Source organism: Ovis canadensis, chromosome 13 (assembly GCF_042477335.2).
Source record: "Ovis canadensis isolate MfBH-ARS-UI-01 breed Bighorn chromosome 13, ARS-UI_OviCan_v2, whole genome shotgun sequence".
Taxonomy (NCBI): Eukaryota; Metazoa; Chordata; class Mammalia; order Artiodactyla; family Bovidae; genus Ovis; species Ovis canadensis.
This window is the reverse complement of record NC_091257.1, coordinates 40,827,319-40,852,447: the sequence shown is the minus strand read 5'-3', so window position 1 is coordinate 40,852,447 and position 25,129 is coordinate 40,827,319. Positions and strand designations below refer to the sequence as shown.

The 25,129-nt window shown below is 38.1% G+C and overlaps 1 protein-coding gene across 1 annotated transcript in view; it reads right to left on the bottom strand.

Moving 5' to 3' along the window:
- GPR158 (G protein-coupled receptor 158) overlaps positions 1-25,129 on the bottom strand; it is a 300,397-nt gene that overhangs the window by 89,544 nt on the left and 185,724 nt on the right. The gene's annotated exons all lie outside the window — the stretch shown is intronic.

Here is a 25,129-nt window from a genome sequence, read left to right as displayed (position 1 = left end):
GCCCACCAGGCCCCTCTGTCCATGGGATTTTCCGGGCAAGAATACTGAACTAGGTTGCCATTTCCTTCTCCATTGCTAAGCATAAATATACTCAATAATCTTGAGATATTTTGTTAGACTCAAAACACCATTATCTTCACAAAGCAAAATGCTTAGAATTGTGGCAAGAAATACAAGACCAAAAAAACCAATCCCATTTAGAATAATAAAGTTTGTTTTGATGAGCTCAAATACCAATGCAGATTAAAGATATCAGTTAAGAATACAAAAACAGGTCATTCTAGAGCACTGGTGTTTTCACTCTGCTGCTGTTGCTACTAAGTCGCTTCAGTCGTGTCTGACTCTGTGCGACCCCATAGACGGCAGCCCACCAGGCTCCCCCGTCCCTGGGATTCTCCAGGCAAGAACACTGGAGTGGGTTGCCATTTCCTTCTCCAATGCATGAAAGTGAAAAGTGAAAGTGAAGTCGCTCAGTCGTGTCTGACTCTTAGTGACCCTATGGACTGCAGCCTACCAGGCTCTTCTGTCCATGGGATTTTCCAGGCAAGAGTACTGGAGTGGGGTGCCATTGCCTTCTCCGGTGTTTTCACTTAGTGCAAAGTAAAATATATAGACAAATTACACTAGGTGTAAATATGATATTTTAACAGGGAAATACTTTTAAGTAGTTATATTAATTTTGCAACAACAAAAAGAAGGTGAAATGCTAAACTACAAATCCATTACATTAAAAAAAAAGTGTCAGGAGAGAGCAGCGTGGAAACATATACACTACCACAGGTAAAATGGACAGCCACTGGGAATTTGCTGTATGACTCAGGGAACTCAACCTGGGCTCTGGGACAACCTAGAGGAGTGGGATCAGGTAGGAGAGAGGTTTGAGAGGGAGGAGACATATATGTACCTGTGCCTGATTCATGCTGATGTATGGCAGAAGCCAGCACAATACTGTAAAGCAATTATTCTTTAATCAAAAATAAATAAGTTAAAAAAAAAGTGTTAGATAACTGGACAGGGCAGAGAAATAAAATTCTAATTCCTCTTCACAACACTGGGAAGACATTACTAGGCATAGAAGAATTCTTTATGTAATCCCTCAAAACAACTCAGGGTCTTCATTAATCTAAGAATTTGGGAACAGAGAAATCAGTTTAGTCAGGGAACAGACTTGATTATTTGAGTGGCTTCTCTCTCTTGGTCATTATTTTAGCTAGCAGATGCTCTTAGTGAAAAGAAAACTTCTATCAGCAAGACTTTAAATGGGTTTTGGCTGACAGAATTTCCAACACAACAAATTACATTCATACCTAATTATGAATACTCCATAGTTTAGTTTTAAAACTTGCTCCAAAATGACACTAATTTAGAGTGAGAGTCCAAAATACAATGCAAGACTGCTTATAAAAAAATCTACGCAGTATTGTTTGAAAATGAAGGATATAAAAAGAAGCTGTAAAGCTTAGTGGAAAAAACAGACACTGCAGGTAACACTGTCTAAGTCTGAATTATGAAACAACCACTTTAGTTAAGTGATCTTGAACTTCAATGGCCTCCCGTGTAAAATGGGTATCCTAATCTTTGTCATATTAAATCTGACATCTTTAATAAAATATGAAGTACACAAAAATGGCTAGCATCATGGCTGACATATAATAAGAAGGTATGCATTCCTCAAGGTAGAAAACACCAGCAGGATTGTGAATTTGAAAACCAGAGGTATATGTAAGTAGCCGTAAAAAATTGTTTTAAAGCTTGGAATCCAAAATGACCCCAGAGGAGCCAAAAGCCTGATGGTAGAAAACGTAAAAGTTCTTTTTTTTTTTAGGGCCAGTGGGTTGTTAGCTATATTGCAACTATCACTATCTCATAACAGTTGTAGTGGTGCACGTGTTTACATATTCTCAGAGCAAATAATCTGTCTCCTTTATATCTGGATGTATTAAACAATCTTAATACTTCATTACCTTCCTCTGGTTGGGTAGAGGAGCCCATGATTTCAAATTATAAACTGGAACTCAACAAATGATTCCATAATCTGATGTAAGGCCTGTACAAAATATGTGCTTTGGTTTTTTTTTCCCAAACACTCGGGCTAAGTTGGTTTTATGGCCTCACTGAAAAAGTGGGTACATAATAGGTGGAACTTAGGGACAAAGAAGAAATCTCATGCTCCCTGAAACCTTTCCACATTGACTTATTGGTAACTGGAAGTTCTTTTAACTGGAACAAAGTACTTTATTTTGTATTTGGTGCTAATGATTAATACACGTTGTAAGTGATACACTGACTTAAGTTCAAAGTCAAGGGCAGGAATCTTTTCCTTAGTGTCTCAGTGATAGGATAAGGAAGGAGAGAGGAGGGATTGAAAAACAAGAATGGATAAAAATGATAATGAACAAAATAACAGAGGCCAAGAAAAAATTTCATATCTTTCACAGTTTTGCCTGAGATAGAAATGGTGCTATAGGGGACTCCCCTGGTGGCGCAGCGGTTAAGACTTCACCTTCCAGTGCAGGGGGTGTGGGTTTAATCCCTGGTGGGGAACTTAGATCCCGCATGCCTTACTGCCAAAATATCAAAACATGAAACAGAAGCAATATTGTAACAAATTCAATACTTTTTGATAAAATGGTTCACGTTAAAATTTTTTAAAGAAAAAAGAAATGGTGGTATGGAACTCTTTTTAACCAGAGTTGCTAAGTGGAAAACTCTGAAAAATTTTCTTGAAAAATGATAAACAATATACAGTATGTTGAACAGTATAATACAGTACTGATTTATATAAATATTATTATAAATGTATGTATATTTATACAGTATAATATTTATATAAAACATATGCATACAAATGAAAACTGTATGTGTTCTATATGTATATACATATATATAATATATAAATATATCAAATTCAGGTCTGGAGGATACATGCCAAACTGACAAGAATGTACTTTCTTCCCCTGGAGAAGTATATTTGAGGATAGATCAATTTATCTGGAAATATTTTACTTTCTTTGGAGATATAGTCATGTATTGCTATATGTATTTTAATAATTAGATAAATATAATGAAAAAAAAAACATCTAAAATGTGTCAACTCAACTAGTAGAAAATTCCACCACTGGGTATTGCAATATGCAAAGAATTCTAAACAAAGCAGTTCCTAATTAATATCTACTTAATAAATTTTATTCAGTACTGACAACATGCATAAAATGACCAAACGATATGACACTTATAGGTGAATATAAACCTGGGGGAGCTACTGAGCCTAACTCTGGCTTAGACTTCAGACAGCTTAATAAATTTCACTCCAGAGTTTACAACAGATGAGGGCAGATTCTACCTCACTCCACTCCATTCCACTTTCCCCATTTCTTAAACTTTCAGAACTGACTTACGAAGGTTTACAGCAGTCAGATATCAGATCTGTAGACAAAAGAGAAAGGCTAATCTTACCACACTAATTTTATAAAATTATGTCAAAGTCAATTTCTCAATTCCATAATCTCCAGATGACAAAAGTACAGAGGCATAAGATGAGGCATAGCTTGTTACAGGATTTGCTGAGGATGTAAGCACCCAAAGGAAGCTGAGTTACTGGAAGTAATAAGATGATAAAAATGCTCAAGTCAGAACTTTTAAAAATAACTAAAATAGCTTGAAATTATTTTCTTGATCCTATAGGGGCTAACTCCTTCATTTATAATTGTTAAACATTTTTCAACCACTGGGGCAATTAATGTATATCTTGCTAAAACAGGGCAGCTATTTTTGATCATAGCTGATACCTTCAGCCTTGCAGCAATTAAAGTTTCTTTCCATTACAAAAGGAACCTCTGAGCATGAAGACATTTTTTATACAGCTGGGTTTCAGGATGTAAGATGAAAATATAAGAAAGCAAGAGAATTCAATTCTGCAAAGAACAAACTAGCACAGCTCTGGATCATAAACCAAGACTCTATAATTGTATATCATTTACAGAAAGAATTAGCCATTCTGACAGGAGAATAGTCTCACAAGCTGCACTTTTTCTTTTGATTCATCTGTTTCTGTAGAGAAAACCACAGACAGGGAGATTACAAATGAAACCCAACAACCACCTGATGAAATAAGTAGACCACAATAAATTGGAGACATGATGTGAAAGGCAAACCGGAAAAGAATCCTCACACTGAGAGGTATGCGAATGCTATTTTCAATAATTTTACTTACAGTTATATCAATGGATGAGAACAAACACATCCAGTTTGACAGACTACGTGCAATTAGTCTGTCTTAAGAAGATCTGTGATGAAACACTGAAAAACCAATCAGATTTAGAAAACTGTGTCAAGGAACAACTGCTCAAAATGTGGTTAGTTAAAAATCAATAGTAGTTTTTCAGAAGAATTCACAACAGTTAAAAAAAAAAAAGGTTTAGAAAAGTAGAAGAAAATGGTCAGGATAGTGATTTCCAAAACTGAAATATAAGTAACTCAGATGATTATAAATCTGTGGAATAACACACATGGGCTTATATCCAGATGGTCTGAAATCTCAGCATCTGCTGCTCACTCACTATGTGACCATGGGCAAGTTACTTGAGCCTCATCTTCTTCATTTATAAATGGATATAGTGATGCCCACCTTGAAGGACTGCTGTAAAGATTTGTAATCATGCTGCCCAACACAGAGCAGGTTCTCAGTCAATGGAAGTTCATCAGTCTTTCATGGACAGATGTAAGAGGTGGGGTCAACACATCTAAGCCCACTCTAGCCGATGAGTGACAGCACATGGCCCCATCATCCAAAACTACTGGTCCCACATCAGGATGATTTCCTCTGTGTATCCAATCTGATCCTCTTACCCAAAGGAACAGGACTGAATGTTACAGTATACTAACAAAAATATGCAGCACTATTAGAATATTTAAACATGAGCTACAACTAAGGAATTTGGTTGATATTATTTTTAAAGGAGGCTAGTCAATGTAAAATTTCTGACAGTTTTATGAAAACATTAAAACAAACTAAGACATGGCTTTAATTATTTTAATTTCTAAGATTCACAAGAAAGCCCATTTTTGTATGTTATGATAATATGCAGTGGTGCTGTTTAAGACTTTTTAGAAAAATAAGTTTACCCAAAATAAAATTCAGAGTAATGACTATATAGTTTCATACTGTTTAAAATAGCATAGCACACTAAATAAAGAAAAAGTCAATGATATTTTATAAATGTGAAAAAAGAAATAACCAGTAGTTCATTATCAGTTATAGTTCACCATTTATTGAGGGGCACAAACATCTCTGGTTGCTCTTGCAGGATTTGAAACAGTTACCCATTCTCTTTGCTTTGTTTCACATAATGCAGACAGTTAGAAGTGTCCCCCCTAGTGTCTCATCTTTAGGGAGTTCAGTGCCTGATTTTTCACTTAAAGTTGTTGACACTCAACTGCTATCGCAGAGATGCAGAATAAGTTAGATGCATAAGAAGGAAGATTCTGGATCATTTCTACTCAGTCAAGCTCATCCTTCTGTGCTTATGTCCAAAGCACTTCCTACCAGACTTCATCATCCCCCGAGTCAGCCCCTCCCCCAACAAGAGGCCACTGGAACACAGTCCCAAACTGCGGGCCATCATGTCCTGATTTGTCCTCATTTTTCCCATAGCTTCTTTGCAAAATAGCAGCTACTTCTCTGTAATCGATCTGCAACCTCCAATTTCCTTTCTTCAATACTAAAAAATAGAATAACTCATATATCACAAAATGGAGATGAATTCTCTAAGTATCAAAAAAGCACACAAAAGTGAGTGGTGTAGACTGAAATATTACAAAGACTTTCGCCTTGAAAAGGATTGCTTAAGTGGCAATAAATTAATAAAGCAAAATATGTCATTTGCTCAGCTTTCCATTATTGATTAAAAGCTATTGAGATTAATGGATGTATTTTCAAATAAAAAGTAGATCGTTGAAAGAAATTCCTCCTCATGAAAGTGGAATGGAATGATAATTAAAACATAAAATAATAAAGTGCTTTAAAATTTCACAGTAACGAGACAAAATACTTTACTTTTTTAAATATCAATCTTTGTTACACTGAGGTTAGCTCAAATATCATCTAGTGTGACATAAGTCATTTTTTTAAACTTAAGAGTATTTTATACTCAGAGAAATTCAAGAGACTTGACAAATTATTGCTCAGTTTCACTTGATTGCCAAGTATCAACAGAGCTAAGCAATCTTTCTTTATCATTTAAAACTTCTAATCTCAGATTTCTATTTTAATTTTGTATTTTGAACACTGTGATCTGTAAGGTGACTACTTTAAAATACTACTGCTCACACATAGACAATAGAGTCCATCAGATATTAGCTGGACAACATCAGCTCTTCCTGGGCTTCTTAAACAGGAAAAAAATGGTGAGAATGGGAACAGAATTGCTTAGAACTGTTAAGCTTATCTTTAACACATTGTCTATCTTCCAAAGCATGTTTGGAAATGCACAGAATAACTAGACAGAGTGTAAAACAAAGAAATATTTCATACTGTATCTAATATTTGGAAATAGTCTAAACATTCTAAAACTTGTTTATGTTCCTTACTTTATACTGACCCAAAAGTTTCCATCTGACAAGACATTTACAAATATACAAATAATGGTGAACATTTCAGTGAACAAACCAATAGATGACTTAATACATTTGCAAGAGATGCTCCCTATTTGTAAGAAAAGTAAGCAGTTCAGAAGTTTAAAATAGCAGTATAAGGGACTTCCTGGCAGTCCAGTGGTTAAGACTTCACCTTCCAATGCAAGGGGTATGGGTTTGATCCCTGGTCAGGGAGCTAAGATACTACATGCCTCTTGGTCAAAAATCTAAAACATAAAACAGAAGCAATATTGTAACAAATTTAATAAGAACCTTAAAAATGGTCCAAATTTTAAAAAAAAACTAAAAAAAAATAGCAGTATTATATCTGACAGGCAAAAACAGGCAGGTTATAAAAGTGTCATGGGAAAACAAGTGCTATTTAGATGCAAAGGTGATGTAGAAAGAAACTCAAAACTCAATTGCTAAAATAGTATAAATATTTGAAGAGTAGACGAAGTAAATTGGATCTTATTTTCACCAAACTTGGGAGCACTAAGAAGAACGATGAAATGAGTATTACGAAATTCAGTCCACATACAGTATATCACCCAAACTTGATTAGCAAAAGACAAAGTGAAAGGAAATGGGAGTCATATTAATTAACTAACATCGTGCTTACATTCTGATTGTCAATTCCAACCATTTGTTTCACTAAAATCTGCTGTTTCAGTTAGTCTTAATGTTTATTAGCAAATCATAACATGTATAATAACTACTTGATATTTTAGAGTTTTCTATTTTTGAATATGGTTCATGAAAGATTTTCAATAATAAGTTTATAAGTTTTAATTAGAAATAAATGCTAACCCTTCAATACAAAATTCAAAAAGGTCATGCTAACTGAGGTTTCCTTTCATTAGTCTTCTCTCTTCTCTCTGTTGGATCCCACTTAGTTATTCTTTGCTCTAAAATGTATTATACAAATGCATTAGGATTAGATTATCAACTCAAAAAGATACAGGAGAAATAATTAAGAACAAGCAGAAACTTGACAGTGGATAATTACTGAAAAATTAAAACAATGTTATAAAACCAAAAATTAGAAAAAGTTTTACAACATAATAGATTTTTTAAAAAGCAATTGTGTTTAACCTCATTGAAGGTTAAACTGTTACTAAAGCAGTTTTCTATAAGCAATTGATATTTGAAGCTTTTAAAAGTAATGACTGCAAATCTTCAGCTTGAACCTCTTTTTGGAGCTCGAGCCCCCTATTTTCAGTTGGCTGTAAAACAGTTCTACCTGAATGACTGATAGGCATCTCAAACTCAAGATTTCCAAAAGTAAATTCTTCCATTCTCCAATCTGTTTTTCTCTTCATGTTTCCCATCCTGGTTAATGGTAACTGATTAATCTATTTTATAGTCAAACCATATAAAATATACAAGGTAGAAATAGAAGTGGTTTTTATGAAATATTGGTTTTGTGAAGTCACTCAGTCATGTCTAACTTTTTGTGACCCCATGGACTGTAGCCTGCCAAGCTCCTCCATCCATGGGATTTTCCAGGCAAGAATATTGGAGTGGATTGCCATTTCCTTCTCCAGAGGATCTTCCTGACCCAGGGTTTGAACCCAGCTCTCCTGCATTGCAGACTCTTTATCATTTGAGCTACCAGGCTTTTACATTTGGTATTTTCCAGAATCCCCTCCAAATTCTGTTGACCAACCATCTCACTAAGTAATGAGCGAGAAGTGTGCTGTGTGTGCTAAATCACTCAGTCTGTCCAACTCTTTGTGACCCCATGGACTGCAGCCCACCAGGCTCCTCTGTCCATCAGGATTCTCCAGGTAAGAATACTAGAGTGAGTTTCCATGCCCTCCTACAGGGGATCTTCCCCACCCAGGGATCGAACCCAGGTCTCCCACATTGCAGCCAGCTTCTTTTTTGTCTTAGCCAACCAGGAAAGCCCAAGAATACTGGAGTGGGTAGCCTATTCCTTCTCCAGGGAATCTTCCCAACCTAGGAATGGAACCAAGGTCTCCTGCATTGCAGACAGATTCTTTACCAGTTGAGCTGTAGGTAACCAAATAAATGGTTAATCTGAAAAGCAACATGCAGGTTGATCCACTTTTAAGTGGACAGGAAATTTTTCACTTTTAATCCACAGTCTCCTCTATAATGTAGAGAAATTATTAAGCAGTCAAAATCTTAACAAGAGGAGGTAGAAGGAAGAAAAAGGAGAGAGAAGAGAAGCAGAAGAAACCATCTCTTTACGTTTAGTTCAATGTTCTACCAGTTCTAGGTCCGGGGTAAAATGGGTGGGGCTGATGGGATGGATGGAGATAGAACAGCACTCAGGAGTAGGTGAGGTCACCATGCTCTGGGCTTTCTCAGAGCTGCCTTCCTCTGTATTCACTCTTGCTTTCATCTCATTGCATCAGACAACAAACACCTTCATGTCACCTTTTCTGTCATCTCTCCAGGCCTGCCCTCTTCAAGGCAGGCATATATTTCAAAGAAATTCCCTTATTCCTCCTAATCCCCAACTGGTAATATCTTCCATGCCTTAAATTTTACCCATTCTTAAGGATATCTTAAATACCAATTAGAGTGCTAGAGTAATAATTTAATGGTTGCTCCTCCAAGTAGGACTTGGAAGACCAAGTATATGGTCAACACTTAATGCCTGAAGGCAAAGACCTTGAACTCTGAAAGAGTGAAGCTGTCAGCACACTGGGCCTCACTGGTGGCTCCAACCCTCACTGGCGGTGACTGTTTCCTCTGAGACTGTTGCGAAAAGGAAGCAGACCAAGGTACCTACATTCATTCAATCAGAAACTGGAATGCAGAGGTTCCTTTCAGGAATAAAAGGGACCCATCACCTTTATCTTCTGTTAAAGATTTTTTAAAGAAGTAGTTCAGGTTTCAAAAAAGTCTTTTCTTCCCAGTTGTGCACATAAATTCCATCAGGAGTCAGTCTAAATAACCATAACTTCCACATATCTGGTCCTCAGAAAATCCCCTAAGCCTTTGTTGAGCGCAGGCTAAACGAAGAGGTTTGCTTCCCTTTCTTCTTTCTGTCTTTGAAGCAGAAGTTGGATGATAAGGCAGGTGCCTCTGAAATCCAGCTTTCATCATGTGACAGGATTCACAACACACTGTGTGTGTGCAGCTTCAAGGTCCTGAACAGCAGCTCCCTTCCACCCCCATAAATACGCCCCAATTACTATAGTTTTCTCTTTGTTTCTTTTTGGACCACATTTTTCAAATCATGAAAGAGATATAAATGCATAAATTCTGGGAATGAAAATACCAACTGAGGAGAATGGGGAATAAATCATGAACCACTGTACTGGGTGGAAAAGGGGCCTGAAAGTATATCCAGCAGTGCTAAGTCACTCCTTCCGTGGCATCTTCTCCAAAGGCACATCTCACTTTCACAAAATGTTGATAATAAAAGTGGCAGTAACAACAGTGACAACAATAACAATGATGTCGGCTGAATTTTTGTGCCAGATGTTATTCTAGGCACTTTATATAATATTAATTAACCCTCACAAAAATACTGAACCCTCATGACAAATAGTAGGTACTATTTGTAGTAGGTACTATTGCTATCCCCACTTTATAAATGAGGTAGCTGAGGTTTAATGGGGCTGAAAAACTTGTCCAAGGAAACTGACATTACATAATGGTATCGCTCAACCTTGCCCCTATCACTTTCAAAATCCAACTTTCAAAGCTATCATTTAAAATAGCATTGGATAGCAGCTCCTGAAGCAACCTTTACTAACCTCCCACTTAAATGTAAAGATGCATGTGAAATAGAAAATCACAACCCTGCTGTGAATAGGAAATTAAAAGCAGAAATACAAACAGAAATAAGAATGAGAAAAACTACTTACTCTCACAAGTAATTGGGAAATAGAAATTTGAAATATCTCATTTTTAATCTGTTAGACTAAAAAAGTTAAAAAGAATGATAATATCAGTTACTGGTTAGAATTCTAGGAGATGGGCACTTTCATGCTCATAGAAACAGAAATAGATGAAGCCCTCGATAACGCAGTTTTGAAGTATCAACATTTTAAGTGTCTGTACTTGATTACACCAGCCACTCCACACAAAGGGGTCTGTCTTTAGGATTACTTGCATGTTTGCACAAAAATATATGCACAAGAAAGTTTACCAAAGCACTAGTGGTATAATATCTAGTAAATAAATTGAAACAAATGAAACAGCAATAACAGAGAATATACCAGTAGTTTTACTGGTTCAGCCATATGACATGATATAATGAAACTCTTTAAAATATGAGAAAAATACATATACACAGGCAGAAAAAAAAGCTTCAAAGATTTTTAGAAATAATTTTTAAATAAAAAATCTTTATTAGTGAGAGGCATAGTATGAGTGTGTGTGCACAGATCAAACCCTTGATTCTACAAATTTTCTGGGAAGAGAAGTAGAAGCGAGAGGAAATGGAGGGCCTTTTACTTACTGCTTTTATATTTTTCTTTATGTTAATTTTGTACAACACTGTATTCACTTATTATTCAAGTAAAGATCAACTGAAAATCCTTATGCCAAAAGAGGAAGGAAAGAAGAAAGAAGAAAAAGGATGAAAGGAGAGAGATGGGAAGATACTCAGAGTAGGTCAAAAGTGATAAAATACAACCAAAATAGAGCCTACTTCAGTTCAGTTCAGTTCAGTTCAGTCGTTCAGTCGCTCAGTCATGTCCGACTCTTTGCGACCCCATGAATCGCAGCACGCCAGGCCTCCCTGTCCATCACCAACTCCCGGAGTTCACTCAGACTCACACCCATCGAGTCAGTGATGCCATCCAGCCATCTCATCCTCTGTCGTCCCCTTCTCCTCCTGCCCCCAATCCTTCCCAGCATCAGAGTCTTTTCCAATGAGTCAACTCTTCTCATGAGGTGGCCAAAGTACTGGAGTTTCGAGTCTACTTATAAGGTACTTAACCACAAGCTTCAAGAGGAGAAGTATTCAAAAATCACCTCAAGGGTCTGACCTTTAGTACACATTTATATTTATGGGGGAAGAAAGTGAAGATAGAACGAAAAAAAATGGAAACAGTAAAGCCTACTGAAAAAGGCAATAAACAAAAATTTTTCATGTAAAAGAAAATTCACAATTCCAATATCTACCAGAGTGAAATTTAAGGTGAAAAAGCATGTTAAAAAAAAACAGGAGGAAAAGGACATTTAACATCAGTCACTGTTACCACATTCTAGCCAACTGCAACAGTCAAAACCTTGAACCAAGTGAGAGGCCTGGGCCTCAGAGCCCTGCTTCCCCTCAGCCCTGTCCAGCACCCTGGCCTGTAAGATTACGATGCTCCAGCCAACCTGGCCACTCTTCCACAGATACAGCTGCTCCTGCCTTACGGCTGCCAGAGCACACCTCTTCCCTCACCCTTGCTTGTTGCTATCAGGCTCCCTAACCCTCGCTTGGCTCACATCAACTCATTCCTCAGGTGTCAGTTTCACTGACTTTTCACACAATATAGGGCTTCCCTGGTGGCTCAGACGGTAAAGAATCTGCCTGTGATGCAGGAGATCCAGATTCCATCCCTGGGTTGGGAAGATCCCCTGGAGAAAGGAATGGCAACCCACTCCAGTACTCCTGCCTGGAAAATTCCACGGACACAGGAGCCTGGCAGGCTATAGTCCATGGGGTCGCAAAGAGTTAAACATGACTGAGCGACAAACACTTTCACTTTTCACTCACTGTAACACACAAGGCAGTAGACACAGGAGTTTCAGAGAACTAATCAGACTGTGTAAGTTTCAACATTTTATACTAACTGCACAGAGTACCTCCATGAATGGCACACTTACCACAACTAAAATTAATGAGGAAAGCAACTTCCAGAAGCATTACTTTCTAAAAGAAAGAACATCCACCATAAATACACTGCCCAAATCTTAGTGGTGAGGCAGGAATTAAGTAGCCACACAATAAGGACATCTGATAGTAGCAGTGGGATTTTATATTATTCTGGGATTTCTATTAAAGACAATGAGGTATAAAGACTGGAAGCAGGACAATGAGGCAACATTGTGATCTGCCAGGAAGTTGTCTCAAAGAAGTAATCGGCATCATACATAAGATTTAGTTATAAGAATGTTCCACACACAGCATTATTCATGTCAGGACAAAATTAGGGGTAATCCAAGTCCCAGAAAGTTGGCAAATGGTAAAATAAATCATGATATACCCTATGATATACTGAATTTTATTATGTCATAAAATTCAAAGTTTGGGGGCACACTTAATGATGTAAGAGTTTAAGATTATAATTTATGTATATGAAATTAAATGTTTAAAAAACTAAATTATGGACTTACAGGAAATTTTTACATTATTACTTAAAATTTTCAGTCTTTTCCAAACTATAAAATACACTGATTTTTACAGTACAGAACAGTTTAAAACTCTAGTCTCTGCCTGCCCAGGAATGTTTCTGATTTAAAAAAAAAAAGAAAACTAAAAGAAATTAAACTCTAATCTTACAAAAAGATTGAAAAGATTAAAGCTATAAAAAGATACCTTCTAAAGCTGCTAAAATTAAAGAGACTGACAATACCAAATGTGGAGTGGATTTGGAACAAGGGGAATTTCCATACATTGCTGATGAGAATTTAAAACCATACAACCACTTTGGAAAATGGTTTGGCCACATCTTATAAAAGTTAAAAATACATCTGCTGTGTGACCAAGCAATTCTACTCACAGGTAAAATAAAAACATTTGATTGCTATATATATATATGTATATATATATAAAAGAATATTCACAGCAACTTTATTATAATAATCAAAAAGCAGAACGACCCAAATATCCATCCAACAGGAAAATGAATATATAAATTATAACAATATTCTTACAGTGAATTACCACTAAAATAGAAGGGGGGAAGTGTTGATTCACACAAACAAGATCAGCCTCAAAGACTATACAGTATTTATTAAAGAAGTCAGATGCAAAAAAGAACACACTGCATGACTCCATTTATATGGAGTTCCAAAACAGGTAAAACTAAACTACAGTGATAGAAATCTGAGAGGAAGGAGTAAGGATTGACTGGGAGAGGGCAAGAGAGAACTCTCTGGGGCTAATGGAAACTTCTACATCTTGATAAAGGTGTAGACGACATGGGTGTATGCATTTGTCCAACTCACTGCCCTGTAGAATTAATGCATTTCACTCCATGTAAATTGTACCTGAATTTGAGCAAACTCCGGGAGATAGTAGAGGACACAGGAGCCTGGCATGCTACGGTCCGTGGAGTCACAAAGAACTGGATACAACTTAGATACTGAAAAACAACAACAGAACTGTACCTTCCTAAAAATAAATAAATAACAAAGGATTTGAAACCTGCACTAAGGTGTTAGAGATAAAAATCAATAGACCCTTTATTACACCTCAGATCTCATGAAATTGGTGCCACCAATTTGCAAGACCTATCACCCAAGGGGTAAACCTACAAAGAAAGCAATAGTACATAACTTTCTGGTATTTCTACCATTTGTACCTTTAATTTGTATATTGTATTAATTTACATTTAAGCCAAGGACATTTCCATACTTTCCATTCATTTACTTCTGCCTGATTACTTTGCAAAGATGGAAGAGAGCCCTACAAGAAAGGGAGCAAGAAACTGACAGGAAGAAGCTCAGAGTTCCATCACACACAATGTGCTAATTAAAATATGGAAGCTCGTAAAGAAGATGTGGTACATATATACAATGGAATATGACTCAATCATAAAAAAATGAATAATCCCATTTACAGCAACATGGATGGAGGTAGAGATTATCATACTAAGTGAGGCTAGGTAGAGAAAGACAAATACCGTATGATGTCATGTACATGTGGAATCTAAAAAAGTGATACAAACGAAGGTATTTACAAAACAGAAACAGACTTACAACATAGAAAACAGACATAGTTACACAGGGGAAAGACAGGGGAGGGATAAATTAGGTTGCAATTAACACAAACAGACTACTACATATAAAATAGATAATCAACAAGGACCTACTGTATAGCACAGGGAACTATACTCAATACTCTGTAATAACCTATATTGGAAAAGAATCTGAAAAAGAATAGACGTATGTATAACTAAATCACTTTGCTGTATACCTGAAACTAATACAACATTGTAAATCGACTATACTCCAATATAAAATAAAAATTTTAAAAATATGTAAGCTCTGTAGTCTTTATGATCTAAGTTTTGCTTACTGGCTCTGTGCCTTTGGGTAAACTTTACTAGTATTGTGCTGGGCTTAGTCGCTCAGTCATGTCTGACTCTTTGCGACCCCATGGACTGTATGTAGCCCGCCAGGCTCCTCTGTCTATGGGGATTCTCTAGGCAAGCATACTGGAGTGGGTTGCCATGCCCTCCTTCAGGGAATCTTCCCAACCCAGGGATAGAAACCAGGTCTCCTGCACTGCAGGTGGTTCTTTACTGTCTGAGCCAACAGGGAAGCCCATGAACACTGGAGGGGATGCTCTATCCCCTCTCCAGGGGAATTCACCGACCGAGGAATTGAACCGGGTCTCCTGCATTGCAGGTGGATTCTTTAACAGCTGAGCTATTAGTTTATCCTAAAATCTATTAAAATTTCAAGTTAAATCCAATTCTTCAAGAATACACTATTTATGGGAAAATGTATCATTACTGTATAAAACATATATGCCTGGTCATTTCTCAGTACACTCAAAAAATTATTTTGAAAATAGTGTCCAGAGATTTATTGCTAAATTATGATTCTGTTCTTAGGTATAAACAATTTTGTCATTCATTACGTTTGTGAATTCAGTTCTGATATGAGTGAGTTTTTGCTAATATATTCCAATCACATTTAAATTTGAAATAACATTTTGTATGGCCTTTCAATTGAAAGAAAGAAATCACTTTTTCTTCTAGCCTTGGAAAATGCCTTTTTCTAAAAGGGCATCATGAAACAAATAGAGCAACAAAAATTTCATTTGCTATTATTAAAACTGACAGAAGATTTTGTTGTATTATCATCCCTACTGTATCTACCAGTTTAAAATATCACTACATGACCCAGAGAGACGTTATGGGGAGGGAGGTGGGAGGGGGGTTCATGTTTGGGAACGCATGTACACCCATGGGGATTCATGTCAATGTATGGCAAAACCATACAGTATTGTAAAGTAAAATAAAGTAAAAATAAAAGACAAAATAAAAATAAAAATAAAATATCACTACAGATACAAAAAAGTTGCTTATTTGTCTTATAGGAAAAAAATGAATCTTTTTGCTGATAAACTTCAGATCAATTCATATGAGCATCTGTTCACATTACCTGGTTGTTTACAACTGGTTTTGGCAGACATATTTTAATAGAAGCCCAATATAGGAAGAAAATAGGCTAGAATATAGATGACAACACTGTACTACAACCATCAAATTTGCCAAGCGACTAGAACTTAATTATTCTAACCAGTTAGAAAAAGATAATTCATTAACGTAACAGAGGTGCTAATTATCACTACAATGGCAATCACTAAAATATACAAATGTATTAAATTAATACGCACACCTTAACTTTATATGTTATATGTCAAATATATTTCAATTAAAAAACAGACTAGAACTTAATCTGAGCTCATCAATTATGAAATAACTACATGCAGTACTATTGGGTTATGTCATTAAAATGGCCATATTCACACCTCCCATGAGAAACGGAGTATTTCCTGCCATATCAGTAAGTAAGGATGTCACAGTCATCAGCAACTGCAGCCCTCCAGCGTGGGGCCAGTCAGTCCTGAGCAAACTCAGGATGTGAAAACACAGGATACTGGCCCCAAACAGCTGAGGTACATATCAAAGGAATGACTTCAGTGAGCCCAGACTCCTGCATCTTCTCACTGATAGAAAAGCACTCAATCCCTTAACTTGAGATATCTGGCTTTCCTTAATTTACAATAATCTTTTGATGTTCAAACTACCTGCCCTTTGCTGTAAAACTCCTATTTAACCTAGATCCCTCCTTGCCTCCGCCTCCTCGGAGCAGTTCTCTCAGGGCTACTTAAGATGCTGCCTCTTGGGCTTGAAGTCCTAAAATTCTTGCTGAACAAAACATAACTCAACTTATAGGTTGTGAATTTTTTTAACCCCACACTCGTCATTAATATGAAAAGACCATGTGCCAGATAAAATATTAAAAGCTCTATAATAGATATATATGGAAATTCATAGACAAAGTATGCCATCAAGAAAATAAAATGTAGTCATTAAAACAGAATTGACCCATTACTGCCAAACCAGTTCAAAAACTATCTGACCTATAACCAAGCCTTTCTATTTCTCAGTCTCTGCTTTGGAAGGCAGGCACTCTCACCATATGCCTGTGGTCTGAAAGAGCATCTCATGAAGGCTTTTCTCAAAGACTTGCAAAATTTACAGATTTTGTGACTTCCTGGCTCACAGAAAGCTGTAAATAGAAATTATTTTAAGGCATCTCAAACATTAGTTCTCTTGATACCAGCAGAATAAATAAATCAGAGCAAATGGACATGAAAATAATTTGATTACATTGCCTTCCTGAATCTTAAAATATAAATCTTTCAGGTGATTCAAGTTTTGGATAAAGACTGAGAACCAGGGCTTCCTTATCGAAATTCTTCTTCAGTGATACACAATAAGCCTGCCCCTGTTCTTCTCACCCTTTCTCTGGGATTCCTATTCATTCTCACAGAATCAGTGACGACCCCATCATGGCAATGCAAATCTATCTCTACCTCTGACCTCTCTTCTGACAACTAGACCTGGCTATAACTAGAATTCATGAATGACTTAATCTCAAGCATGTCCAAAACCAAACTCATCTCTGTCCATTCAAACCCATTCCTTTGAAATCCCCATTGTTAATGGCTTCACGATGCATGCAGGAATCACACTGATGTGTGAATCTTGAGGAACATTCTAGACTCTTCTTTTTCACCACTGTCAACATCATGTCATTTCCACTTCCTCAGTATCTTTGGAAGTCATTCCCTTTCTCCCATCCATCGTGTCACTGTCTTAAGTCATGTTGGTCTTCATTTCTCCTGGCAATTAGTATAACAGATCCCTAACTGGTCTCCTGGAGAAGGAAATGGCAACCCACTCCAGTGTTCTTGCCTGGAGAATCCCAGGGACGGGGAAGCCTGGTGGGCTGCCGCCTATGGGGTCGCATAGCCTCTGGGGTCGCATAGAGTCGGACACGACTGAAGCGACTTAGCAGCAGCAGCAGCAGCAACTGGTCTCCAGCAACAGGCAATGGCAACCCACTCCAGGATTCTTGCCGGGGAAATCCTACGGACAGAGGCACCTGACAGGCTATAGTCCATGGGGTCAAAAGGAGTCAGACATGACTTGGCACAGGGTCACAAAGAGTCAGACACGACTTAGCAACTAAACAACAACAACAACTGGTCTCTAAACCTGCACTCTTACACACTGTACGTTGTCTTCCACATTCTGCCAAAGAGATTTCTATAAAATACAAATGCAACTGTATCATTTCCTTTTTTAAATCCTTGGGATAGTTTGCTATAAATAAATCCAAACTCCTTATCTCAGCACTTAAAAGCTCCTCATGTCCTAGCCTCTTCCAACCTTTCCAGCTTCATCTCAAACATTCTACAGACCACATGCTGTGTCCCACTGTGCTCTTTTTAATCCCAAGAACTTTGCAGGTTTTGTTCTTTTATTGAGAAAATGCCTACTCATCTTTCACAGCAGTTCAAATGTCACCTTTTCTGGAAAGACATTCCTGATGTTTCTTTCCATTTAGAATCAAGTGTTATTTGCTCTGTATACCCACTCCTATCTACTTTTCCACTTATTACTAGTGTGTTTATATCTAATTTTCCATCAGCTACTTGGATCTGCTAGAAAACCTCACAGAAGGCAGAAAGTACATTCCTCTGTATACATTCCACTAGTAAGAAAGACTTTGTATTCCATTTTGAGCTTAAATTTTAGCTATGTTGTAGGTATAGTTTTCTCCCAAGTATTAACAATACCAAGTTGCCACACAGCTATGTGAAGAATGTGTACAACTTTTAGGATGCTTATTTAGATTTAGAGAAGTTGAGTCTCTTCCTCAAGAGCCTGATGATCTGGAGGTTTCCAACAACAGAGCAGAAGCATATATGGCATATATACTAGAGAACTAATGTTCTCTAGTGAGCTCTACCTCAAGACTACGCTGATCTGAAATTCAGTAATACTATGGATGGAGTTCTCAAGTTTCCTTCTGGACAAAAACCAAAGAATGAACTTTGGAGATTAGAATCAAATAGTGACATTAATCCCATATGGTGTTTTGGGGGTTTTCCCCCATTCTTTAATTCAGCACACACACACACACACACACACACATACATGCACACATAAACTACAGACTTCCTGCTCTCATGGAGTATTCAATTTTTTAGGAAAGCCATACATCACAGACTGAAGTAGAAGTGATTTCTCTAAAGCTGTGGTTCTCAAAGGGAATAACTTTTCCCCCCAGGAAGTATTGATTATGTCTGGAGACCTTTTTAATTTTTACAACTTACATCCAGTGGGTAGAGGTCAGCAATGCTACTTACAATGCACAGGACAGCTTCCCACAATACAGGGTTATCTAGTCCAGAACATCAATAGTGCCAAGGCTGGGAAACACTGTGCTATAGAAAGACTACTCAGAACTGCAATAGGATATAGAAAAGAAATCTGACCAGGAATGACAGCTTGCGAGAGGCTTTCTTGAGTGATAGATGCTTGCAATATGAGAGATTAGAAGGAGAAAAAGGAGCTGTATAGGTAGGTGGTGATGGAGAAGATGATGGCGTTCCAAGCAGTGCAGCCCAGATGCTAAGTTCCTGGGCTGTGTGTCTCATCAACTGACAGAAGGGTATGGCTAAAGTGTCGAAAGAAGGGCAGAGAAGTTAAGTGTTGAAGTTGTAAAGACAGCTAATGTCAATCATCCCGGTACTTCTAAGTATGGTTTAGAATTTTCTTCTCTATCCTATAGGTAAAAGGTCATCAAAGGGCTTCTAAGGAAAGAGGGTTTAAGGTTTATAAGGTTACACAATGATTACACTGAATTTAGAAAAGCTCTCTCTGGCTGCAGCGTAGAGAAGATATTGGGAAAGTTGGAAAAGTGCAGGAGGGCAGTGCAACAATCTGGGGAAGAGATGATGGTACCCTGGACCAAGATGGAGGCAGCAGAGACAGACCAGTTAGTGCACTGGAGGCTCAACTTGACAGGGATCTGTGATGGGCTAGCTCTGGAGGATGAAGGAGAGCAAGGGGTCAGGGATGATGCTGTGGTTCTAACACACCCTCTGTCTTTGACGGATGGTGGTGACAGGAAAAGAGTGGGAGAGGGTTAGCTTTGGCCAGGGAAGATGCAGAGTTGGTTTTAAACATACTGATGCAGAGAGACACAGGCAGAAATATCAATCAGGCAGTTGGGATTCTGGGTCCGGAGTGCAGAGGAAATGTTTGAGCTTGTTTAGGAAGAGTTAATAGGAAAACAGCAGGTCGTGGGTTCAGCTGAACTCCAGCTGCCTGTATTATTTATATGTGATGCTCCTCGGCTGTCTGTTTCTGTCACATCTGCCTCGCGCAGTCATGTCTTTCAGCTTATTTCCCATATTTATCTCACTGGTGAGCCACCAGTGTTTGCATTCTGCATTGTTGCTTCATTTGCTGTTGTGCCTAACTGCTCATTTACTTTCAGGCGAGCATTTCTCTGTTTGCTTATTTGTGTCAAAAAAAACCCAAAAACCTAAACCTCCATTTTAGTTTGTATAGCTTTTATTGTCTCTCTTACTCCCTTCATGCTGCTAATACCCAGAGTAGATGAATCAAGGGCATTCCTCCACGTTTGATTTCTTTTAGAATCATCTTTCATAGACATTTAAAAATAAACTTTCTTTTTAGCTATTTCATGATCTGGGGTAAACAGCTCAAGAATTTCCTTTCTGTGAGTGAATCTACAATAGTTATGAACGGCTCATTCACTCTCCACCAGGCTCCACTATTTCTGAAAGTCACTGCATCAAGGAATACGTCTCTCCTTGGTTTTATTTCTCCCTGACCCATGAAAGCCAAAAAGATAGATTAACTAAGGTTTCTAAAAGTTTTACTGTCTTGTGTTTGTGGAAAATACTAGATTAATAAGGAAAAGTCTCATTTCTGCTTCACCAGATGAGACGAATTATTTTGAGCTTTTACCTCCACCCATAGGAGAGGATATGAAAGATAGTTTTCAAGGTTATGTCATGTTTCCCAACCCTAGAGGTATACTAGAAACAACTATGACAATTTAAAAAATGATATGTGTGTGGAGGCCCCATTCCAAGAAATGTATTCCTAAGACTGGAGAAGGGCTATGCTCATCCAAAGTTTAAAAGACTGTACAGGGGATTTTGAAACTGATAGTCTAACAGATTGAAGGGACACCCACTCCACCCCATCCATGCACACGAGACTTCATCGGAAATAGCATTCACCCACAAGCAGTAAGCATGTAGTAACAGTGTCTGAATAAACTAGCCAGGAGGTAGCAGTCAGGAAAAGGAGATTCATGGAACAAATCCCACTGCAAAAAGTGAAAGTAAGTGTTAGTTGCTCAGTCACATCTGAAACTTTGCAATCCCATGGACTGGGGCCCACCAGGCTCATCCGTCCACAGAATTCTCTAGGCAAGAATACTGAAGTGGGTTGCCATTTCCTTTTCCAGGGGATCTTCCTGACCCAGGGATCAAACCTGGGTCTCCCGCATTGCAAGAAGATTCTTTACTATTTGAAGCACCAGGGAAGTACACAGCAGAAAGGGCAAACTTCAAGTCATCAGAGCCTGAAGTAGGAAAACTGGTTATGATGGCATCACCAGAACACAGTTTCCTGAGCACTGGCTGAATCAGGTGCACAGACACCTTGACACAGAATCGTGTTGACAGGGCCAAGCAGCAGCACCATGGCTTTAGTAAACATCTGGGTGTGCTGAGTGGAGTGGGTAGAGCTGAGTAAGAAGAAAAAAATTCTAGAAATAAAGGCGTGCAGAAGCTCAAAGAAAGAAGCTGGGTAAATAGTAAATATACATGATAAGAGAGCCCATAATTATTATGTATTAAATTTCTACTGCCAGAGGCCAATAAAAGTTATGGCCTTTTTATTTGTTTTAAGCTTTTCAGCTATTATTATTCACCTTGCATCCCTATCCTTCCTAGTTTTCATAAGGAAAATGAAGCCAAATGTTTTAGAAATGAGACTAGGAGTCCTACCTCTAATCGATTTTAAATTTGTATCCTAGAGCTAAAAATTGACTGCATTACTAAAATGTCAAAAATGATCCTATCTGAATATTATCTTCTGAAACAGAAAATAACATATACCCTTAACAGCCTGGGTAGTATTATAAAAATTATTTTACTTAAATTTAGTAATATTTTATAGAGCAATAATAAACTGCAAGTCATTAGAATGGGTAAATGAGCTTCAGAGAACATTTTATTTTTCAAAAATCCTGCACATTTCTAGGGTCTGTGATAAGTAGGAAATTGTCACTTTGCCAATTAGCATTATAAAGACAATTTAAGTCTCACAGTTTGCAAACCAAGAGAAGAAAGAGAAAAATGGTCAACGAGAAGCCCACTTCTCCTCAACTTGAACTTTTTCTCATGTCAATTTGGCTTTCTTCCAAATGAAACAAATGTCTCCTGTCAGATGTATTTCCTAGGCAGGGTTGGGAGGGTACTAAAATGGATAATTAAATGGGAAAATGGAAACCCATGCTTTTCTTCTACAAACATCAACTAGTGAAGTGAAAGTCACTTCAGTCATGTCTGACTCTTTGTGACCCCATGGACTGTAGCCTGCCCAGGCTCCTCTGTCCATGGAATTCTCCAGGCAAGAATACTGGAATGGATTGCTATTTCCTTCTCCAGGGGATCTTCGTGACCCAGGGATCAAACCCTCGTCTAACAAGTCATTAACAAAGGTGTTGCTTGAGAGGCCCTGCTTTCTCTCTTCCTGGCTGTGGCAAAAGAACCCCACTCAAGGCAGTCCAGAGTGTCTTTTCTTAAAATAGCCTTACCTTGCTTCTCAGGGTTATACAGAGATGGGCCCAGCCTGAAGGTGGTGGCCAAGGCTCAGCTCAGCTCAGCTAGCATTCAGTTCATTTCTCATCTCTAATCTGTGCAGAGACAAGAGGGCAAGTCTGGAGGAGGCGCTCAGATCCAATGCTGAAGGGAAGCCTCAGAGAAATTCATCAATATTGCAATATTTCAGATAGGAAACACTACCAAGATCAGGTGCACCATCTGCCCCCATGGAAGCCAGGTTACATATTGACAGGTGTGTAAAGAAGAGCATGATCTTTATGGATGTGGAAAAGGAAGACAGGTGAGAACCTTGGTCTCATGAGGGCTCATCTCTAAAAATCTCTGATGAAAAGAAGAAATACATTCATCCTGGTTGCCTGCCCTGCCCCTGAGAGCCCTCTGATTCCATCTGGGTGAACAGAGAAAATCAAACGACAGAAGGTACTTGAGACAGAAATATGAGGAAGAGGGGCAAATGAGCTCTGAAGCCCCTCAAAGGATGGCTCAGGAACTCAAGCTTGAGGAACACAGATATGGGAGATAATATTGTTTCCAAATGTTCAGTAGATACACATGGAACTCCAGCTGAGCAAGATCTGCCTCCAAATGCACTAACAAAGCTAAATTGAAAATGAATTAGCAGTGGCCCAAGAGCTCATCCTGGAGGAAGGCATGGCAACCTACTCCAGTATTCTTGCCTAGAGAATCCCACAGGGGAGCCTGGAGGGCTACAGTCCACAGGGTTATTACACAGAGTCAGATCGACTTGGCACACATGCACAAGAGCTCATGGCCCAAATGAAATTCTGTTTCAGTAAAATAAAAACACATAAAATTGAACGTTAAGATCCAAGGCAGCCAAGCCACACTTTTCAGGCCCGCAGAACTTAGAACCAGGCAATGGACTTGAGCTCCTTGTAACTATGTGTGAAACACAGATTGAAGCCTAGCTGTTCTGCCTCCCTGCTCAACCACACTGTTTCAAAATGGGAAGTTCAGGATCTAAAAGGCCCTGGTATATTACAAAGAGAACAATGGTCAAGAAACTAGCAAATGCTCCAAATTAGAGTCATGTTTGTAGCTGTCAGAAGTGACAGGATGGTGAAATTAAAGGATGCCAAGGGGACCTTTTACCCAAAATGTATCCAGGCTCCTGACCTGTACCTGCAATTCCAGCTGTATATTCACTCATTTTTAGTGTTTAAGAGTTCCTTACGAAAAGACAAACACCCTGGAATGCAAGATGCAAGGCACTGAGAGATGGGAGAGGTGGGGATGGAAACTGGACCAGACAGGTGCTGCATTTTAAGTGACAGCCAACTTTTTCAGTAAAGGGCCAGAGAGCAACTATTTTAGGCTTTCCAGCCTGAACCATGTCCATCACAGCTACTCAACTCTGTCACCACAGTGCAAAATCAGCCAGAGGCAACATGTAGATAAGCAAGTGTGGCCTGTTGCAATAAAACTTAATTTAGGGACACTGAAATGTGACTTTCAAGTGATTTCCACATGTCAGGAAACATTCTTCTTCTGATTTGTTTTCCCCCAGTCAGCAGGTCACACTTTGCTGATCTCTGTTGTATTAGGAAATAAAACTCACAAAATAAATTTCCATGACTTCTAACTGGGATATATCAATTACAACTTGATACTGTGCTCCTGAGACAGAAATGGCTCAAGACACCATGTGACTACAATACTCCCACTAATGTCTTATAAAATGTGCTCTTTCATTGAATTTGTAAGATGCTGCTCATTTAATTACGGGTAAATAGTGGTTTGCATTATGACCTTGGGAGTATCTTTGGCATTATTTTCTCCATTTGTGACTGAAGATGCTGATTACTGCTATTTCTCTCCCTCCTGGGGATTTCTCTAAAATTAATTAATGGTCACACATATTAATGCTGTAAATGTACTAAGAGACTTGGAGAGTGAACATGTTGTAAATCTATCTAAAGAAAATCAAATGGACATAAAGCAAGATGCCACTCGCAAAGTATTTGCAGTTCCTTGAATGATAACCCTTCATGTAACATAACAACCTATGCTACTATTTTCCATCTTTTCAACTTTCTGTATTTTCCTCCTTCCAGCAGAACTTAAGGGAAATGTCTGTGCTGTCCTCTTTGAGCTGGGCTCTCAGCAGTCTTTTCATGTGTGTACTTGGATGTCCCCTGTCCTTCCCCAGCGGTGGCTATTGCCAAACTAGCATAGTTTTCTCAGCTCTCTGTCCTGCTCTATTTGGGAACACTCAGTAAATGACCTTACTGAAAAGCTCAGACAGAAAGTTCAAGCTAGAAGCTCTTCAACTCTGTTACCTCAACCCCAAATTATTGACATCTATGTCATCAGCATCACCACTCCTCTAGTCTGAGATACAATGAAGATCTT